Here is a 23,386-nt window from a genome sequence, read left to right on the forward strand (position 1 = left end):
ACATATGTAGTTGATGGCAATGTGAAGCTATTGCATCGAGTTCACATAAATCTTGCAAAGCATATCAACCTTTGCATGACAAATGATGGAAATCATATTGAAGATGTTATATGTTAATATTACAACTAAATAAAAATTTCATTCATTTCATTTCTTGAAAATATGCATTTTTTTTCTATGTGTCCAGACCTTAGGAACACCTTGTAGATTTGATTTAATGTTGTTTCTGTCAGAACCTGGGGAGACCTCAGGCAATTTCCTGACTTGTCTCTGCCATCTTGGGTCTGCCTCCTAAACATCTTCTTTCAAGCTGCTTGTACCCCCTTGTGAAGTATTTTTGTTCCCCTTTTACCAAGAAGTTAACCCTTTTCCCCATTTTTTCTTGCATCACTCTCATTTCTTTTCCCAATTTTTCTTCCACTTATCTTATTTGATTTTTAAAATCTTTTTTGATGTCTTCCATGCCTGAGACCAATTCACTTTTTTCTTTGAGGTTTTGGATATAACTGTTTTGACTTTGTTATCATTTGAGTCTGTGTTTTGATATTCCTTGTTACCATCCAACTTTCTATGGTTAAGAACTTTTTTTTGTCTGCTCTTTTTCTCCATCCTATTTCTTGACATTTAACTTTATATTAAAGTTGGACTCTGTTCCTGGGGTGGAGAAAGCACTGTCCAAAGCCTTAGGTTTTTTGTGCAGTTGTTTTCAGAGCTAGCTCTGGGATCTGTGAGCTTTCAGTTTTTCCAAGGTGATATGATGTAAGGAGAAGCCTGTTTCCTAGTCTCCTGCCCTGTGATTTTTCTTTCCTGGAACTATGACCAAGGTCTCTGTTCCCTTGAACCTGTGATCTCTGATGGGCTTGTGAGTCTCCTTACCCTGAGCTGTAACTCAGGATTTCACCTCTAATTTGGGTATGGGCAATGCAACTGAGCCCTACAGCTAGTGCCAGCAAAGAGACCCCTGTTATCATCTTCTGAGCAGATGTCTGATCCCCTTACCCTCTGTAGGTTTAGAGGTCCAGAAGAAGCCTATGCTGCTTCTGATTCAGTTGCGCCCAAGGCATGTTCTTTGTTTGCTAGGGTACTGCCTGAGCTGGTGTAGCCTGTGCTCCACTCAGCCTGGTGTAATAAACCTTTACTGCTAACCTTCTAAGTTGTCTTGGGCTGGAAAGTTGTTTTACTAAGTTCTTTTGTGGGGTCGGCTACTCCAGAATTTGTTTTTAGGCATTATTTAAAGTTGTTTGAAGGGAAATTTGAGAGAGCTCAGGTGAGACCCTGCCTATTCTCCATCATTTTGGCTTTACCCTTTCAATTTTTGAAAATAATTTGTGAAATATGGGCACTGTTTTGATTTTAATTGATAGAACACTCCTGTGACTCCACCAGGACTGAAAGGGATTTATTCCCTTTGACAGTTCCTTTATTTTTTTTTAGCAATATATATTTCCTTTCCATAAAATTTCATATTTTAGATCACCTTACAGTTTTGTGATAATATGGTTATTTTATATTTTTGAATATATTCCTCCATTTCTTTTCTGTTTAGAGATTTGTTAGTATATAATCCTTCAAAATAAGTTCTCTTTATTACTTCCTATTTCTTCTGATGTTGCTTTCATTTCCCTTTTCTCATTTGCTGTTGATTTTATTTACTATTCTCTTCTTTTTAATCAAATTAGCTAAGAGTTTATCAACCTTATATGCCTTTTCAAAGAACCAGATTTTAGTTATATTTGATCATTTCTGTGTTTTTCTCAATTCATCTGTTTCTCATCTAATTTTAAATGTATCCTTTTCTGTGCTGTAGTTTTGTGTATTTGTTGATTTTCTAGTTTTTGAAGTGAATATTCAGCTCACAAATCATCTATTCCTCTATTTTTTATGTATTAATGTAAGTATATAATTGCCTTTCTAAGTAAAACTTCAGGGGCATCCCATATATTTTGGAATGTTGTTCCATAATTAAAACTTTTTAATAGTCATTAATTGTCTTTGGTTTTATTTGACACACTTATTTAAAATTTCATTGCGAAGTGTCCATTGGGTATATATTTGTGTTTGTGGCCCCTGAATAATTTTCCAATTTGTTGCAAATTTCTAATTATTGCATTATTTTCTATATAGCATGTAATTACTATTTTTGCCTTGTTATAATTATTTGAAATATTTCTATGTGCTTCTCTTTGAATAATTTTTGTACAAGTTCCACAAGATGAAAATAAATAAATAAATAAATAAGTACATAAAGATATTGTGGATCTCTTATCTCTAGTTTTTTTCCAGAAATTTCTTTCATTCTATATTAATCTTTTGTTTATATGTCTCTTAGCTACTATAATAAGTAGTCTCTGAGGGAATTGGGATCCTAACTTCAAGACGCCTTAATAATACATTTATATAGCCTTTTACAATTACAAATTTCTTCTATATTTCTTTTGAACTTTTCAGTAGACTTGTGCAATAGAAGTGTAACATTAAAAGTTTTCTTTTCTTTCTTTTTTTCCTTTGGGGCTACAGACAAGGACAGATATACAATTTGCTTATTGTAGATAAACCGTTGTGAGCAAACTCCCTCTACCACTGCAGATCAACAGAAATTCTACAAATTACAGTCTTAGAGAGTTTCCTGGGGCCCTCAAACTCTACATGACGTGTCCAGGATCTTATAGATAGTTTGTGTAAAAGGAAATATGTGAAGCCCAATCATACCAACTCCAAGTTGGGTTCTGTATCTCCTGTACCACATTATCTCTCTGTGCAAGTATGATTATTTCTATATTGTCATTAAGGAAAAGGGTTCAATTCCATTTGAGGTAGGAATAGAATAGCATTGATTATCCTTACTCTTGTGACTTTGGGAAAATTTATCATTAGATGTTTCAAGTTTTAGTAGAACAGAGCGATGGTTTCAGAGCTAAGAAGACTTGAGTTCAAGTTCTCTCCCATGTACCGACTGTGGGACCCAGAATCAATGCCTGGGGTTCTGGATGGCTTAGTGACAGGGTAGATTATAAAGCTTGGTGAACCTTAGGTTGCCACAGAGGACAGATGGTAAGGCCCAATATTCCACCATGAATCGATCAGTATGTCAAGCACAACAAATATGTGAAATTCTTGTTTCCTCAAACACTTGCAAACTCCTGCACAGAGGCAGTGCTGATGATTTCACCACCAGGAGGCCAACCCAGCTGAAGCGCCAGCTTGGACTTGCTCATGCCTGTGGCCTCAAGAATCACCATGAACCGCGGAGACTCCCACAGGGCCCAGGCCCTGGACCCGCTCTTCGCTGCGTTAGCAGCCGCCATGACCTCGGCCACCATCCACACCGGAACTAAGGCCTTGGTAGCTGCCTCATTTAGCTTCCTAAAAAAATTTAGATCCTTTACTATTTGGTGCATACATGATTAGTATTGATATCCTTCATTGTCTATTGTTCCTTTTAGCAAGATTTAGTTTCCTTGCTTTTCTCTTAATTAGGTCTCCTTTTACTTTGTCTGAGATCGTGATTGCTACCCCTGTGTTTTTTTTTTGTTTACTTTTGCTGAAGCATAATAGATTCTACTCCAGCCCCTTACCTTTACTTGTGTCTGTCTCTCTGCTTTAAATGTGTTTCTTGTAAATTTTACAACATATTGTAGGATTCTGGTTTTTAATTCACTTTGTTATCAACTTCCATTTTGGGTTAATTCACCACATTCACATTCACAGTTCAGATAACTAACTGCATTTCTCTCCTGTCCCATTTCCCATTCATCCTTTTCTCTCTTTCTTTTATCTGTGCTTCTTCACAAGTTTTGTTTTTTTTTTTTGGATCACCACCTCCCCCAATCACCCTCTTTCATCAGTTCCCACTCCTTTTTTTTTTATCCTCGGCTTCTGCTTCCACATAGGGTAAGATAGATTTCTATAGCCAACTGAGTATGTATTTAACTCCCTCTTTGACCCAATTCTGATAAGAATATGGTTCAAATGTTTCTTATCACCTCTCCATGTTTCCCTCCACTGCAATAGCTTATTGTGTACTTCTTCATGTGAGATAATTTACCCCATTCTAACTCTTCCTTCCCTCTTCTCCCAATATCATCCTCTTTGTCATACCTGTTTTTTATATCATCCCATCATAATTAACATACACACACCCTGTATGTGTACTCTTCCTGACTACTCTAATAGTGATAATGTTCTTAAGAGCTACAATTATCATCTTCCCATATATAAACAGTCTAACTTTATTGAATCCACTGTTTTTTTTCTTTATTTTTTACCTTTTTTATGCTTCTCTTGAGTTTTATATTTGAAAATCAAAATTTCTGTTCAGCTGTAGTCTTGTCATCAGGAATGCTTGAAAGTCATTTTCTCATTCAATATGCACTTTTCTTCTGACGTATTATACTGTTTTTCTGTGTAGGTGATTTTTGGTTGTAATCTTAACTCCTTTACCCTCTAGAATATCATACTTCAAGCCCTTTGATCCTTTAATGTAGAAACTAGGATCCTGTGTAATCTTTAATTTATTTATTTTTAGTTTTTAACATTCATTCCCACAAGATTTTGAGTTACAAATTTTCTCCCCATCTCACCCCTCCCCCCACCCCAAGATGACATGCATTCTGATTACTCCTTTCCCCAGTCTGCCCTCCCTTCTATCACGCCATTCCCCCTTATCCCCTTCCCCTTTACTTTCTTATAGGGCAAGGTAGATTTCTATATCCCATTGCCTGGATATCGTATTTCCCAGTTACATTTAAAAACAATTTTTAAATTGTTTTTAAAACTGAGTTCCAAATTCTCTCCCTTCTTCCCTCCCCACCCACCCTTGTTGAGAAGGCAAGCAATTCAATATAGGTTTTGCATGTGTCACTATGTAAAACACTTCCATAATAGTCATGTTGTGAGAGACTAACTATATTACCCTCCATCCTGTTCCATCCCCCCCCATTTATTCTATTTTCTCCTTTGACCTCGTTCCTTTACAAAAGTTTTTGCTTCTGACTATCCCCTCCCCCAATCTACCCTCCCTTCTATCATCTCCCCCCTCTTATTGATTTCCCTCCTACTTTCCTGTAGAGTAAGATATCCAATTGAGTGTGTGTTATTCCCTCCTTAAGCCAAATCCAAGGAATTTCCTTTCACCTCCCCCCTCTTTACTTCTATTATAACAATTTTTATTGCCTCTTTTATGTGAGATAATTTACCCCATTCTATCTCTGACTTTCTCCTTCCCCCAATATATTCCTCTCTCACTCCTTAATTTTATTGTTTAAGGTATCATCCCTTCATATTCAACTCACCCTGTGCCCTCTTGTCTACATATATATATGTATATATACATATATATATATATATATATGCATATTTCCTTCAACTACCCTAATACTGAGAAAGGTCTCATGAGTTACAAATATCATGTTTCCATGTAGCATTGTAAACAGTTCAATTTTAATAAGTTCCTTATGATTTTTCTTTCCTGTTAACCTCTCAGTGCTCTAGGCAATGCTCTAAGATATTAAATTGTAGAAAAGGTGTGACTTGCATTGGTGAAAGTGTTTCCTCATCTGGAAGTCACTAATATCAACAAAATTATTGGTCCATGTGCTATATCTAAAGCACCTAAGAATGTTTCTTTGCCCCAATCTTTTGAATATTTCTGGTATAGTTTTTTCATATGTGTGTTGCCTTAGATGCCCAGTTGTAATGTAAGGAGAAAATGTAGTTTAAATGAAAATCAAAGGAGCCTTTGCAAATGGAACTAGACAATACCTTGAAGCTGATGAAGCAGGATATTGTCTCATGATCTCATATGTATATGAATTCTGAGAAAATGTCAGAGGTAGACATCATTAGTGTTCATCTATCAATCACCCCACACAAGCAAAAGTTCCTACTGCAACAAAAGGACTGATGATGAGAAAAGGGAAATTGAAAAAAAAGCATGCCAAAAGATAATCTCTAAGAAAATCTCTACTGGAAATAAACAAATGGAGCCTGACTTAGCAGGAAAACACTCCAAATTTTCATGCCTTTGCTTTCTTTCCTCAGTCCCTTGCCACATAGTAAAGTGAAAAGAGCACTAACTCAAGAATCAGAGAACCTGGTTAACATTCTTCTTCCAATAGTATTTAATATTACTCATAATAGATTCTAGAGAATTCTATGAGAGCAAGGGAGTAAATTTTGGGAAAATATAATAGCTCTTAGAAAGTGATGTAACTTGATGTTAGTGAAATAGGAGAGAATGAGAAAACAGAAAAGGTAGAGAGTTGACATGATATAATGATTAGAGTTCTAAGCTTGGAGTCATAAAGACCAGAACTCATGCATATCTAAGACATTTACTAGCTGTGTTAACTCATGTATGTCTCCTAAATGATCCAGACTTAACATCCTCATTAATAAAATGAGGAGTTTGGGATAGATATCTCTTTTATCTTTATTATTATTTATCCCTATTATCTCTCTTCTAGGTTGAAATATAAAATCTTATGATTACATACCATGTTTTCCTTTATGCTGAAAAAGGGAAAGGTAAAACAAAGGAGATAAGAGGAGAGAAGTACAGAGATAGAGAGAGAGACAGACACAAAGAAAATATAAAACTAAACTCTAAAAAATTAAGATTTAGTAGGTTAAAGGAAAGAAGGGTAGTTAATGGGAAGAAAAGAAAATAAGGTCACTGTATCCAAAACAAACAGCAGGAACTGAATTCTTACTCAAGAGGAACAGAGCATTTTTTTTAAAAAAGAAAATAAACCTAATAATTAAAATCCTGAATTCAAATTAATTGAGTTCACCAATAAAAAGAAAGAGAATAGATAAATGGAATGTGTATTTATAAGGCACTCATTCAAAATATTCAGACACAGTGAAAATGAGAGGATGGAACATATATACTATGCTTCTAGGGACACTGAAAAAGCAAGAATTCAAATAATGATTTCAGACAGATATTAATGATGAAAACTTATGCTCAAATGCCCCACAGAAAATGAAAAATTACCATATTGAATGTATATACAACAAATGGACCATACATTTAAAAAACAAAAGCTAGTCAAATTATACATTTTGATAGAAAATAAATTAACCACTAAAAATGTCCAAAATAAAGAATATTGAGGATCATTGAAGAAATGAACTGAAAAAAAAAACCCTAGAAAACTGATCAATAAAGCTGAGTTGATTTTAAAATGAATAAAGACAACCCCAGAAACCATTTGCTAACGTGATAAAAAAAATTAGGAAAATAAAATAGAGCAACATAAAGCAACAGCATCATAAAGACAAACCACTATAAAAAACTTGAGAACTCTCATCAGCACAGTGACCAACAATAATTCTAGAGGATCACTGATGAATCATGGTACCCACCTTTTGACAGAGGTGATAAGGCAAAATGAAGAGTAAGACTTAGATGAATAATTAAATAATTTGTTTTGCTTGTCTATGCATATTTGTTATAAGGGTTTTGTTTTGTCTTTTGAATTGCATTAGCTAGAATAATTGAGAAATGTTAATTGGAAAAATAAAGCAAAATTTCACAAATTAAAAGAAATAAGAAGCCAGGTAAAATACCACAAGCAGACCTAGTGTTACCAGCTATATATTTTTGCTATCTTTGTGTACATACAATTTTTGGTGTTTTTGCACACATACATATTATACTGTCTATGTTATAAACATCTACTTCTTTACATACAGACATATATACCTCTGAATGTGGATATATCATATACTCATGCACATATGTCACAAATAGAAAGCCAGAACTCATGACTAACTTTAGTTATGTATCTTTCTGTAATATAGCTCCAAAGGAGATTTGGTTGTTGTATATTTTTAAACTTCCTAGGAAAAATTGTTTTCTAAGGAGATTGTTTCTTTTGAACCTCATTAATACTAATATTTAGCCTAACAGATTATTCTTTTCCCTCAGATACATTTCATCACAATTTATATCTATTATAACTAGTTCCAAAGCAATATAATTGTTGAGGCTTGACTGGAAATACAAAATTTAGCTTTCCTACTAAAAAAGAGGTACTTAGCCAATGCTCCTGATTGCCAGATTTATTTCAGTGCAAGATCATAGCAATCAGAGCTAGATGGGACTGTATCAACTATCTATTTATATGTGATAGCTAGCTAGGTGGCATAGTGGAAAGAATGCTAGGCCTAGAATCAGGAAAACTCTTCTTTTTGAGTTCAAATCTAGCCTCAGACACTTACTATCTGTATGACCCCATGCAAATCATATAACCTTATTTTCCTTAGTTTCCTCATTTGTAAAATGAGCTGGAGAAGAAAATGACAAACCACTCCAGTATCTCTGCCAAGAAAACTCCAAGTGGGGTCATGAAGATTCAGACACAATTGAACAACAAAACAATAACAAAGCTAGCTAGATACAAAATATATTTCTATGTGGTCAGTTTCCTTTGTAACCCTATATATTTTATGTATTTAAAATATGATTCTGAGAAGGGGTCCCTAGGTTTCATTAAACTTCAAAAGGACAAAAAAAGAAAGACCTTGTTTTTGTCTGTTGTCATTTTAGAGAGAAAGAAACCAAGAGACAACAAAGTGACATGGCTTCACTGAAGACACGTAGCTACTGAATAACAGAGCTATAATCAAACAAACTTTCATTCTCTGACTCCAAACGATGGCAATATTACTACAATAAATGCTACTCTGATAAAATGGAACTCTGGGACCAAAGACTAGAATGGCACTAGATGATCAGGTTACAGTGAGTAAAGAGATAACAATTGCCACAATTGAGACAGACCTATGATTTATTGATTCTAGTGTTCTCAATCTGCCAGTGGTACCAGAAGTCCCCTTTAGGTAGAATATGATTGTCTTCCCAAATGTTAACTTCAGAAATAATTTCCCAAATATTTCTTTCAATATAATGCTAAAATCTTGCTATCTGCTCATGTCTCTAATCCTTTCATCAAGTTCCAATCTTAGGTCAACTTGCTAGTTTTATTCTGACACAGGAAAAAAAGAATGAATCTAATCTAGTAATGACATTTTTCTCCTATCATTTGAGCAACAAGGACCACTGCACCAGAATTAAATGTCATTACCCCTTCCGGTTTTGACATGGCACTTCTTGGCTGACATAATCTGTCATGCCCTTTAACACAACATTCTTTTCTTCACCCAGAGCTACCACATTAACTGGTGATCATTATTTCAATCTCCCATTACAAGTGCTGACTACACGTATGATCATCAGATCACATTCTCCCTGTGACCTAGGAGGATATAATCTCTGCCATTTTTCTCTGGTTCCAAACCATACACTTTATTTCAATGTCCTTTCATGCCTTTTGGATAATACATTATGTCAATTACATCCACAGAAGGTTAACCTGACAATTTAGCCACATTATACCTGGCCTTACCTATGGGAAGATTGATTGAATGCTTGAATTGATTCAATAAGACATTGAAATTATAAAAAGGATGAGTCCTTTCACTTTATGTAAAAATCACATTACTTTAAAGACTTAAAGTGGACCCACCTTCAAAAGTGCCCTACATTGTGAGTTTTGAGTTATACAGATATCAATTTGTATGTTTAATTTTGAAGATCAAAAGAAAGAGGAGTGTGCAAAAGCAGATAATCTGCATTTGGCAATCACCTCAAGCTATTTCTCAGTTCATTAAGCTCCAGGTTTTGAGCTGCTCTAAATAAGACAAATGAGATCCTTTTCTTACAACATGGAAAGGATAGTTATTTCAATGACTTCTTTGGCTATTTAGCGTATATGTCGAAGTTATGAAAGGTGAACAAGGTAACATTTTTGAATATCGATGTTCAACCTTAGCTTTTTCATTACTTTAGGTATACGTGTAGACCACTGCTTTCTACACTTAACCTCCTGCCACATGCATACTTTGGCAGCAACATATTATGACTGTTGGCAAAGGTGACTTCTTTATTTTTCTTTGTGTTAAGTCAATACAAAGTCTCAGTTTTTAAGGCATAAATTATGTTTAAAACCCTTGGGATATATAACCAGCAAAATTAATTCCTCTAATCTATAAAATTTTATAATAGTCAGATCATGAAATACTAAAGTTTAATGAAGCTAAAGAGGTGGGAAGGGCTAGCCACATGATCATGAACGGGTCATCATGATAGTCGGAGTCTCAGTTTTCTCACTGGTAAAATGGATATTATGATATGTCACCAACCTAGATTTAGTGCTGTTAAGATAGTTCCATAGACATTCATCAAGCCCAATACCTCATTTTACCAATGAGGAAACTGAGACTCAGAAAGTTTAATTGTCTTGCCCAGTAATTTCATTTTACAGAATCATTTTACAGGTGAGAAAACAGAGACTTTGAAAGGTTATTTGGCTTGCCCAGTATATAGTAAGAAGTAGAAATATTAAAAGTTCAAATGCTATTCCCTCCCTTTTAACTTTATCATTTTGAAAAGGTACTTGTAGCACCAATGAGATACCCACAGTGAATGCTATAAACGTTCCAGCATAGTTCCAAATTGCAAAATATAGCAGACTCTCTCCATGGAAGGCAGAACCAAAACATTTATTCAAACACCAGAAAGCTGAATCCCTACACCAGAAAGTCAAATCCATCATAGCAACAAATAAATCTATACACATTATCAATGCAGGGGGCACCAACATCCCCAAGCCTTCCCTCCATTGAGCCTTCCCTCTGTTGAGCCTTCCCTCCGTTAGGCCTTCGCACAAACCAAGCTCCCTTATGCAAAAAAATGTTCCTCTCTCACCCACACTAGCTGCACTGTTCTCTGACTGCCTCCTCTCTCCAAGCTGCAATTCCTACCATCTCTCTCCCAGCTCTAACTGCTTTGTCTCACTTCCTCTCAGCTCTGCTCCACCATTTCTGCTCCATCCCTTCCTGCTCCACACATTCAGAAAGCTCCTCCCACCAGAGGCTCATGTGACTCAGACTTCCAGGTGACTCAAGCAGGTCACATGGCCTATTAATGGATGGGAAAGATATTTCCATTACATTAACAATGCATTCACTACATTAACAATATAATACTGTAGCATTTCCTTAAAATGCTAAATAAATATGAGCTATTATTCTCAAGATCATATTAGTTCTTCAAAATAACAATAATTTGATTAAGGTTAAAAAAAATTGATTAAGTTAACTAATAATATTGTTTTGAGTTTTTGAAAGGAAGAATTATTGATGACTAGTTGACTGAATTTTTCAGTAATCTGCTTAGCCATACCCTATTTCATATAAAACACTTAGATGCTGTATTTTTTTTCAACAAAAAGTCATGTTTATATTTTCCTGAAAGAAAATCTACTGTTAAAAATGTTTTCACTACTTTTCTTGAGGTAAATGCTTCAGTAATAGACAAACTTTGGAGAGGCATGTATTTTCATTGCAGTCATCTTGACAGGATTTCTTTAATTCAATGCAAAAAATAGAAGTGTTCTTTTAAGTCTGATCCACAAGTCACCTCAATTACCTTATCATTGGTGTTATGTTTCTAAGTCCTTTAGGGCATTTTAATCATTTCCTTGAGCTTCCCTCAGGCTCATTTATGACTTTTTGACTAATTTTGAGATTTGGGGATGTGTTCCAAGTCTCTGTACAAGACTGCAGCATTTGTAAGGGGCATAGAAAAATAACATAAAGAGACATCATCTCATTGCCACAAAATAAAATGGAAATTGCTTAACAAATGTTTGGCTACACATGATTCTTAAAGCTTAAATAAAATTCATAATTAATTTTTTTCTGGAAATTAAGAGAACTTTATATCCAAAAACAATTATCTTTTGAGTCACAGAACCTACTATGTGGCCCATCTCCTTATTGATTATCAATTTGCAAACACATGGAAGCTTAAGGGGATGTAGAACAAGAAATATAGCTTTATGAAGAACAAATCAGGTCAGATTAATCTGATTTCCTCTGTGACAGAGGGACAGGCCTTATAGTTAAAAGTGGAGCAATAGATATGAGATCTTTACTTCAGTGAGGCTTTTAATTCTGTCTCATGTGGTATTAATTAAGGAGCTGGAAAAGTATCGTTTAGAATGCAATATTACCGCGTGGGTGTACAATTGCTCAGAAGGTCAGACTGAAAGAGAGTTATTAATCGTTGTGTGCTGCCCAGCGGGGTGGGGTGGTTATTGAATGATGCTTCTGAATCTGTCCTAGGTCCATTACTATATCTTTATCAGTGACTGGGATGATAAAGGGGAGAGCTTGCTCATTAAGTTCATGGATAACATCAAGTTGGGAGGGGTAAGTGTGTCCTTGGAGGATAAGCTTGAATTTCAAAATGACCTTAAGTTGGAAAAATGGCCTGTAAAAAAAAGACAGAAAAAAGAAAAAAAAGAAGCAGTAAACAAAAATAGGATGAAGTCATAGGAATGAATCAGGGGGAAAAGTGTTTTAACAAAAGGCAGGGGATATTTGTGTGCTTCTGGAGTAACTGTGAGGATATAAGGGATGAGAAAGAGAAAGAAAAACTCCCCTGAGAGGTACCCCTAGTATGCCTACCATCCTCCTGTGTGATGTCCTATGAGCTTTAAGGAAATGGCTTAAAAAGAAAGCCCCTAAGTCAATTTCACGTCAGAGACTAGAGGGATAAAGCATCCCAGAACTCAGTGTTCAATTTAGTAATATCTACCAATCTTGAATTTGGCATTCAATAAAGCTCCACAAAGCAGACTAGACCAATTATCATTACGCTAGACATGTCGTTGGTCTCCTAGTATTCTTTAGATTCTAGTTTGTTTACTTTTAGTACCTCTCTTGCTGTTTTGTCATGCTGAGAGAAGGATAGTCAACTTACCATTGCTAGGATTCTTCCCTATCCAATGCCACCTGATCTCTCTCCTGTCTAGACAAGATGTGGAACTAAGCACATTTAAAAACTTTCTCTTTCAGAGCTGTGAGAGGGTACAACTGAAACAATTTTTTTTTAAATTTAAATTTATTTATTTAACATATTCAGTTTTCAGCATTGATTTTCACAAGAGTTTGGATTACAAATTTTCTCCCCATTTCTACCCTCCCCCCCCACTCTAAGATGGCATATATTCTGGTTGCCCTGTTCCCCAGTCAGCCCTCCCCTCTATTATCCCACTCCCCTCCCATCCCCTTTTCCCTTCCTTTTTTGTAGGGCAAGATAAATTTCTATGTCCCATTGCCTGTGTATCTTATTTTCTAGCTGCATGCAAAAACTTTTTTTTTTGTTTTTGAACATCTGTTTTTAAAACTTTGAGTTCCAAATTCTCTCACTTCTTCCCTTCTCACCCACCCTCCCTAAGAAGGCAAGCAATTCAACATAGGCCACATGTGTATCATTATGTATAACCCTTCCACAATACTCATGTTGTAAAAGACTAACCATATTTTGCTCCTTCCCAACCCATTCCCCCTTTATTGAATTTTCTCCCTTGACCCTGTCCCTTTTCCAAAGTGTTTGTTTTTGATTACCTCCACCCCCATCTGTCCTCCCCTCCATCACCCCCCCTTTTTTATCTTCTTTCCTGTGGGGTAAGATACCCAATTGGGTATGTATGGTATTCCCTCCTCAGGCCAAATCTGATGAGAGCAAGGTTCACTCATTCCCCCCTCACCTGCCCTCTCCCCTCCTCCTTCTCTGCTGTCTTTGGTGTTTGTGGGTTGAGAAGTCTGGTAACTGCCACAGGTCACTGATTCAGGGTGCTAGGGCCCTGCTCCGCCCGGCTCCTGATCTGGTTGGTCCCCGCTGCTCGCACTGGGCTCTGCTCCACTCCCAGCTCCCAGCTCCCAGCTCCGTGTGGGATAGACCTCACCCACAGACCATCCAGGCTGTCCTGGGCTGGAGCCCTGCTTCCCTCTGCTGTTCTGTGGGTTCTGCCGTTCTAGAATTGGTTCAGAGCCATTTTTTATAGGTTTTTGGAGGGACTCGGCAGGGAGCTCACGCTGGTCCGTGCTTTCCAGCCGCCATCTTGGCTCTGCCCCCACAACTGAAACAATTTGGAGATTCTAGCTGGACGTACTGCCAAAAGTGGAATAAGCTCATTTAAACATCGTAATCCTGTAATGTGGCCTTCTCTTGCTGTTTTATTTTCTATAAAAATTATCTTATGAGAAATTATTTCCTTCCTTCTCTTTTTGTGTCTTGATGTTTCTATTAGTTTATTCGGTGTGTGCATTAATGTTATGACATGGTAAAAAGGAGCTGGACTTATAACCTCTCACTTATCCACCTTGACTGACATGTCTCCCATCTATATGAGGGAAACATGTTGTAAAGACACAAAGTTTTCAAAGACACAAAGAATTCTCTAATCTTTTATCTTCTTTTATTTCCTTAACCTAAATCACATTTTCTGATTTTTCACCCTCTGTGTTCCCAAGTGCCCATCTATGCACTGATATCACCAATTTGTTTTTTGACTTAGTTTGTAGAACATTGTCAAATTCAGTCTGTACTTGCTGTCATTGTAGCCTGTTTACACGTGCTTAATGTCAGCACTACTAGCGGAAATGACCAACTGTCCCATGAAAATTGGGTACATGGTGAAAGCAATTTTGTATAATCTTTCCAGTGTGTCTCTTTGGAGAACCTGTATTTATATTTGCTTGTTTGCAACATATTTATGCCTTACTTTAATTTATAATGAGAATGTCATTATAGATCGGATATAATTCCTTTAACAAGGTTTTAGTTCCTTGGTCATTGAACAAAGATCACACTTTAAGAATACCAACAGCTAATATTTATACAATGCTAAATAATTGTGATTCTTAGCATCCTTTATCTCTTTTCTCCCTATGCTATTTAAGGAAATTGGTTAAAAAGAAAGCCCATTAGGCAATTTCATGTCAGAGACTAAAGGGATAAAACATCCTAGGACTCAGTGTTCAATTTAGTAACATCTACCACTCTTGATTTTGGCATTCGGTCAAGCTCTCATCCACTATAGAACAGCAGTTATCTCTACATAGGATGGAGAACCATTTTGCATTTTTGACTCATCTCCATGGCTAAAGCAAATTATCATCTCATGGACAACTTCCTATTGATGAACTTTTCCAAACATACCTAGGCTTATTCTTGGAGAATAAACACAGTTTGTCATTGAGCCAGAACTCAAACACTGAAAGTTGAAAGAACTTTCCAAAGCTTGTGTCTTCTGACATTGCAAAAACATCTCCATACCAATCTGAAGGAGCAAAATAAGATTTTTTTAGAGAATTGAAAGTCATCATGTATAGAAAATATTTTAATGAAATACTTAGATATAATATAGTACCTTATGATACTTATGGTATGTCCTAAGCTGCTGTTATGGCTGCTCAAATCATAGAAAGTCATTTTCTTCCCTTGTAAAGGTTTCATTGACTCCTACCTTCTCCTCTAGGTGTTGTTTAAAATATGAGTATAGTTGTCTTAGAAAATGAGGTTGTTCTTAGTATCCTGTAACTTTTACAGACTGCAGCAGTTAAAGGGACTATGCATGTCCCACAGAACACAAATTTGAAACACAAGATTTTAACAGAAATTTGGGAAAGAAAGCTTTTGAACATAAATGTAATTATTTTTATCACAAGAGAACATGGAAAACTTTCACGACACCCGGCAGACCCTGGTGTTATCTATCTTTAGAATGTGGTGCTTCTGATTCACGGTCCTACGCATATTCATTTTCAGCCTTCTCACTTTGAACTTCTTGTTTTCTATCACACCAGCACTTCTTTTTAAACCCACTGTACCTCAGTTACTGAATTGTTATGAGCACATTTCATAAGGAAATGGAATAATTATAGTTTAAAATACTATATACTATATTTTTTGGTTCAATGGAGTTGTTTAACTCAAGTCAACTTGAGGTAGCCCTGGGAATACACATACAACCATGAAAAGGTGCCACCCCTCCCAAACAATTTTGAATGACAAGAATGATGAAATCACTTTTTTAGGAAAGAAAAAAATGTTAAGTGCATTGAAACATCTTACTTGGACTTCACAGTGACAGAAAGGTGGGAGAAAAAAGCTTACAGATTAATAATAAAGCTATCCAGACAATCAGATGAGGAATTGGAAAGAAATAGGCAATCATCATGAAGAGAACATAAAAAGCAATTTTCGAAATTGTGACATTATTATTAAGTACTATGAAGCACTTTATTTTTGCAAAAAGCTGTACCATCATTTTTCTTCATTATTCTTACATGAATTATGGTGAGAAACACCTTGTTATACATTTTTTATCTAAAGAAGAAGAAGGAACTAAGTTAGGTGCTATGTTCATAATTCTACTGAGTTAAATTTTAAAAGGGTAGAAAACAAAGACTGAAGTCAATAGACTAAAGCAGTTTGAGATTACAATGTTTTTATAGTATGACAGAATGTTTATTCCCTCAATGACAATTTAGAATTCTTTTGTAAATGGTTAGCCTCTATTTCTTTCTAATTTTGGTTCTGACTTGTCATCATAATAGTAAGGACAGAAAAAAAAATAAAGTTATCTTAGAGATGGCAGGATGTCCCCAGATGCGAGAGTCCTAAGCTAGGTTTCCAGGGTGTAAAAACCTTGGAGGTATGCCTTTTAGGAATTTGCCATAGAATTGTTGAACAAAGATATGTCATCACATTCTACTGACTATTTGGGTGTCCGTTGATAGATTTCAGGGTTGTATGAATGTGAATTAAAAAAAGTATTTGTTATTAATCTCAAAGTGAAATTTAGCATTTCTATCAATTGTGCATTTTTTAAAAATGGCATTATTCTGCAAAGGGATCTTTAGGCTTCACTAGACTACCCAAGAGGTCCATGACACAAGAAAGGTTTAAGGACTTGAAGATATTAATAAGGAAAGGAACTCATTTGGAGAAAGCAGAGCTGGACAGTCACCTATAACTATTCTTTCCCCCCACTCTTTTCTGGAAAACCTTAGGCTACCAGCCAAATGACCAAAGAATCTTTGGATTATTCTAAGTCTCTGTAATTGTAACTATTCTCTTCAAATCTTGGACTGACATCAGCAACAACAATATTCATTAAACAGCCACTTTTTGCAAGGGCTAATTGAGGGCCTGGGGAATCTGGGTGAGAGATCAAAGCAAGGAAGTTTCTGTGAAGACAGGGGCTAAAATTTTCATGGAAATCATGCCAAGAAGGAAAGTAACCCATTACGCTGAAGACTCATGGTTGTTAAATGTTGTCCGGAGCAGATGCAGGGGCAAAATCATGTTTAAAAAACAGGTGAGAAGTCCAGTCAGGGTTAGATCTGAAGGCTGAGCTGCTATAATTTAACACCAAGGTAAGCAACAAGAGGTAAAGAGGTCTTTTGACTTTGTTATATTCAGTTTCTAGATAGAGTCCCCAGGAAAACTTGTCTTTCAGCTCTTGAGAAGGACTCTATCTGTTAGCTTCCAGTGAGAGGAGCTACCATTGGAATTGGAAGTAGGGGTTGTAGAATTGGGAAACATAATTTCTATCCCATTTATTGGCCAATATCTTTGTCTTCCTCCTTTTGATCTAGGACCATAGGACTCTGATGCTTCAGAGACCCTATCTGATGAATTCAGACTTGGTTAGGGACTATCCCAAATCCAAAGTTTTGAGAGGAAGACATTGAACTCAGAACAGAAAGACAAGAAGCCCCAGAAGTTTCCTATGTTGATAGAACAAGAGAATTCCTCATTTTTTTCAGGGCTCAACTCGCATGGTACAGATGAGTCAGAAAGAACTGAGCTCAAATCTTGCCCCAGATATTTCGAAGTTGTGTGTCCCTGGGCAAGTCACTTAACCTCTCCCAGCTTCAATTTCCTCATTTGTAAAAGAAGATGATGATAATAATACCTTCTCCACATGATTATTTTCTCAAGGTACTTCATTTTCTTATATTCTTTCCCATAGCTTTGTTCTAGGGGAACCAGTCAACTCTAAATTATGGCAATGTGACCACAACATATTTAATGGGTGTTATCTCTTTAATTGAGAGTATTCTTCCAGTGGTGCAAAGCACAATTGTTCTTTGCCTTTTCCTTGTGTGTGACTCTTATCTAGGTCTTCCTATAAGTTCTCCATATTGTTTCAGCCTCTATGCTGACAGTCTTCTAGATTTTCCACTATTAAGTGGTTACCAGTGAAATTCCTTTAAGGTATGTCCCTTGATCTTAATATATTACTGGCCACCCTATACTTTTGGCTATATATGTATTTGATAATTTTTGCCACTTTTTTGCATATATGTTATTGTGGGTATAGCCTATTTACTTAAACCATATATCACTTCACTGAACTTATGATGACCATCACTTTGATTATTTGGGGAGTATAATATTCTCTGGTTGATAGCAATAGAGTATTACTGGAAGAATATTGGTGTGAAGATGAGATTTTTGGTCTTGTTCATTTTAGGGGAAAATATATTAGTGTTCATGGTCCCATGCAATTTCTAATATAGAATCCAACCCACTGTCTTCTTTGTTTTAATTCTAGTCAGTATTCATTGTCTATCTGTGACGTCTGTCCAAAATATGTGTACAATAGGCATTGTTCATCTACATGGCTTTTCCTTTTGAGTATATTCAAGGACTTGGTACAATCATCCCAATATTATCTACAATCTACAGTGGTGGTGTCAAGTTTAAATGGAAATAGGGCCTACTAATTCATACATCAGGATCCCTGTGGGCTCCATATTGACTTAGTTTTAAAATGTTATATTATATATGCTTTATTGTATTTTTATTCATTTTGTTAAATATTTCATATTACATTTTAATAAAGTTCTGGTTGTGGGTAACATGTAGCCTCTGATTTAGAGGACCTTACTCTCTATAGAGGGTAATTCTTTTTTTAGAATCTGTATTGCATATCCTGAACGAACCCCTGTAGCTAATTTCAGTGATCATATTTCTACTTGTTTTATGCTTCACTATATATTGATAATCATAAGATCAATGAACATTTCTGTTGTTAAAATGTTGTTGTAACATATCTCTTGTTAACACTATAATCATTGTTAATACTAGCAGAATATAACAATCTCATATCGTGTTAACATTTGCTTGAGCAAAACTTTGTCTTACTTTATTTGTGCGAAAAGTGTTTCATAATTGTATTCATATAGGTCTTGGGTTTGTCTTGGTAGGTAGATTCCTGAATATTTTATAGTGTCTACAGTAACTTTAAATGAAATTTCTCTTTCTATCTCTTGCTCTTGGACTTAGTTACTAATATGTAGGAATGCCAAAGATTTATATGCGTTTATTTTATATCCTGCAACTTTGTAAAAAAAAAACCTCAATTGCTCATGGTTAGACTGAGCTAATATGATAAAAATGACATGTTTACCTAAATTAATTTATTTATTCAGTGCCACAACAATGAAACTACCAAAAATTATTTTATGGAGCTGGATTAAATAATAATAAAATTCATCTGGAAGAACAAAATGTCCAGAATATCAAGGGAAATAATGAAAAGAAATGCTAGGGAAGGTGGCCTAGTCATAGCAGATATTAAACTGTACTATAAAGCAGCAGTAATCAAAACTGCTTGGTACTGGCTAAAAAACAGAGTGGTGGATCAGTGGACTAGGTTAGGTACACAAGACGCAGTAGTCAACAACTATAGCAATCTCCTCTTTGATAAACCCAAAGAATCTAGCTTCTGGGCTAAGAATTTACTATTTCATAACAACTGCTAAAATTGGAAAGTGGTATGGAAGAAACTGGGCATAGACCAATATCTTACACCATATAACAAAATAAAGTCAAAATGGGTTCATGATTTAGGAATAAAGGCTGATACTATAAGCAATTTGGGAGAGCAAGGACTAGTTTACCTGTCATATTTATGCAATCCAACAAGATTCACAACTCAACAAGAGATTCAGAGCATTACAAAATGCAAAATGGATAATTTTGATTATGTTAAATTGAAAAGTTTCTGTATAAACAAAGCCAATGCAACCAAGATAAGGAGGGAAGCAGAAAATTGGGAGAAAATCTTTACCAACAGTGTCTCTGATAAAGACCTCATCTCTAAAACATACAGGAAACTGAGCCAAATTTATAGGAATACAAGTCATTCTCCAGTTGAGAAATGGTCAACAGATATGAACAGGCAGTTTTCAGAGGAAGAAATTAAAGATATCTATAGGCATATGAAAATCACCATTGATTAGAGAAATGCAAATCAAAACAGCTGTTAGGTATCACATCTCTCCTATCAGATTGGCTAACATGACAAAACAGGAAAATGATAAATGCTGGAGAGGATGTGGGAAAATTGGAACATTAATACATTGTTGGTGGAGTCATGAACTGATATAGACATTCTGGAGATTAATTTGGAAACATGCCCAAAGTGCTATAAAAACGTGCATACACTTTGACCTAGCAATACCACTTTTAGGGCTATATCCCAAAGAGATCATAAAAGAGGGAAAGGAACCTGTATGTACAAAAATATTTATAGCAGCTCTTTTTGTGGTGGCAAAGAATTGGAAATCAAGGGGATGCCCATCAACTGGAGAATAACTAAACAAATTGTGGTATATGAATGTAATGGAATGCTAATGTGCTATAAGAAATGAGGAGCAGATGAACTCCATTATACCCTGGAATGACTTATATAAACTGATGCTGAGTGAGGGGAGCAGAATCAGATCATTATACATGCCTACAAACACATGGTATCTGTAAGGATTAAGTTTGATAGACTTGAGTCCTTTCATCAATGTAAGGTTCAAAGGCAGCTCCAAAAGACTCATGATGGAAAAAGCTATGCACATCCAGAGAAAGAATTATGGAGTGTCAATGCAGATTGATGCAAACTTTTTGCTTTCTCTTTTTTTTCCTTATTTTTTTGTTTTATTTCTCCTTTCTCATGATTTATTCCATTGTTTATAATTCTTCATTACAACTGGACTTATGTAAATAAGTTCAAGGTGAAGGTACATATAGAACCTACATTGGATTACATGCTGTCTTGGGGGGTTGGAGGAAGTAGTGGGAGGGAGAGAAAATTTGGAACCCAAAAACTTGTGGAATTAAGTGTAGTAAACTAAAAATAAAAAATAAATTTAAAAAAGAAACACATTTGAAGCAGACAGATACACACAGAGTAAAGGTAAAAGACTATAGCAAAATATGTTATGCTTCAGTTGAAGTTTAAAAAAGGGATAATAATCCTGATTTCAGACAAAGCAAAAATAAAAATAGATCTAGTTAAAAGAGATAAGGAAGGAAACTACATCTTGCTACAAACCACCACAGAAAATGAAGTACTATCCATACTAAACATGTATGCACCAAATAATATAGCATCCAAATACTCAATTCTCTATTTATTTGAGAAATAAAGGCTATAAAAATTGTTTCTCAGCTTCTGCTTTCCTTCTAATCTTGGTTGCATTTCATTTTTGTACAAACTTTTAAATTTTGTAAGCAAAATTATTCCTTTTGCATTTCATAATGCTCTCTATCCCCTTCTTGGTCATAAAGTCTTCCCTTTTCCATAGATATTACAGGTAAACTATTCTTTGCTTTCCCAACTTGCTTATGGTATCTCCTTTTATGTCTAAATCATGTACCCATTTTGCCCTTATATACCCCCATTTTAGAAAAAAAATTGAAGAAGCCATCAATGAACTCCCTAAGAAAAAATCTCCTGGGCTAAATGGATTTTCAAGTCCTACAGAACACTTAAAGAACAATTAATTCTGATACTATATAAACTAATCATAAAAATAAGAGAAGAAGGAGTTCTACCAAATTCCTTGTATGACACAAATATCATGCAACTACCTAAACAAGGAAGAGTGAAAACAGAAAGAAAATTATAGACCAATTTCCCTAATGAATAATAATGCAAGGTGGAATTTGTACCAGAAATACAATAGTAGGAAAACTATCAGCATAATTGACCATATCAGTAAGAAAACCAACAGAAATCATATGGTTGTCTCAATAGATGCAGAAAATGTTGACAGAATACAGCACCCATTCCTAATAAAAACACTAGAGAGCATAGGAATAAATGGAACTTTCCTTAAAATGATAAATAGCATCTACCTAAAACCATCAGTAAGCATAATATCCGATGGATATTTTCCAGAAACTTTCCCAATAAGGTAATGTGTGAAACGAAGATGCCCTTTATCACCACTATTTTTCAATATCATACCAGAAATATTAGTTTTAGCAATAAAAGAAGAAAAAGAAATTGAAAGAATTAGACTAGGCAATGGGGAAACAAAACTATCACTCTTTGCAAATGATATAATGGTATACTTAGAAAATTCTAAAAGATAAACTAAAAAAAACTACTTGAAGTAATTGACAACTTTAGCAAAGTAGCAGTATATAGAATAAACCTACATAAATCATAAGAATTTCTATATTTACTAACAAAACCTAGCAGCAAGAAGTAGAATGAGAAAATCCATTTACAATAACTGTAGACAATTTAAAATATTTAGAAGTCTGCCTGCCAAGACAAACCCACAAACTATATGAGCACAATTACGAAACACTTTTCACCCAAATAAAGTCAGACCTAAACAATTGGAAAAAATGCCAATTGCTCATTTATTCAGTGCCATAACAACCAAACTACCAAAATTATTTCATAGAGCTAGAAAAAATAATAACAAAATTCATCTGAAAGAACAAAGGGTCAAGAATATCAAGGGAATTAGTTAAAAAAAAGTACAAAGGAATGTGGCCTAGCTAGACCACATCTCAAACTGTATTATAAAGCAACAATCATAAAAACTATTTGGTACTGGCTAAGAAATAGAGTGGTTGATCAGTGAAATAGGTTAGTTACACAAGACACAATAGCAAATGACTATAAGTAACCTACTGTTTGATAAACCCAAAGACTCCAACTTCTGTGATAAGAATTCACTATTTTATAAAATTTGCTGGGAAAACTGGAAAATAGGATTACAGAAACTAGGCATAGACCAACATCTCCTACTCTATACAAAGATAAGCTCAAAATGGGTACATGATTTAGACATAAAGGGTGCTACCATAAGAAAATTAGTTTAAAATTGAATCTAAAATTATAACCAATTCTCATATGAAATCAATACAATATAGAATATATTACAAGGTATAATAATTTTAATTTTTCAATTTACCCTTTGATTCTTTGGAGACCACACTTCTCATGAATCACTTAATGTTACAGATCTAAGTATAGAGAAAATCAAGTATGTCTATCGCTCCTAAATGTTTGATAAAGAAATGTTTACAGAAAAAAAATGGTGTAAGCTAGTATCTCTGTTTGAAGTTACATATTTCTAACTATTTGTTTTAATTCTATAACTTTAATATATGGTGATTGTGGATAAAGGAATTTCATCCCCAATATTTTGCTTT

This window comes from Trichosurus vulpecula, chromosome 2 (assembly GCF_011100635.1).
Source record: "Trichosurus vulpecula isolate mTriVul1 chromosome 2, mTriVul1.pri, whole genome shotgun sequence".
Taxonomy (NCBI): domain Eukaryota; kingdom Metazoa; phylum Chordata; class Mammalia; order Diprotodontia; family Phalangeridae; genus Trichosurus; species Trichosurus vulpecula.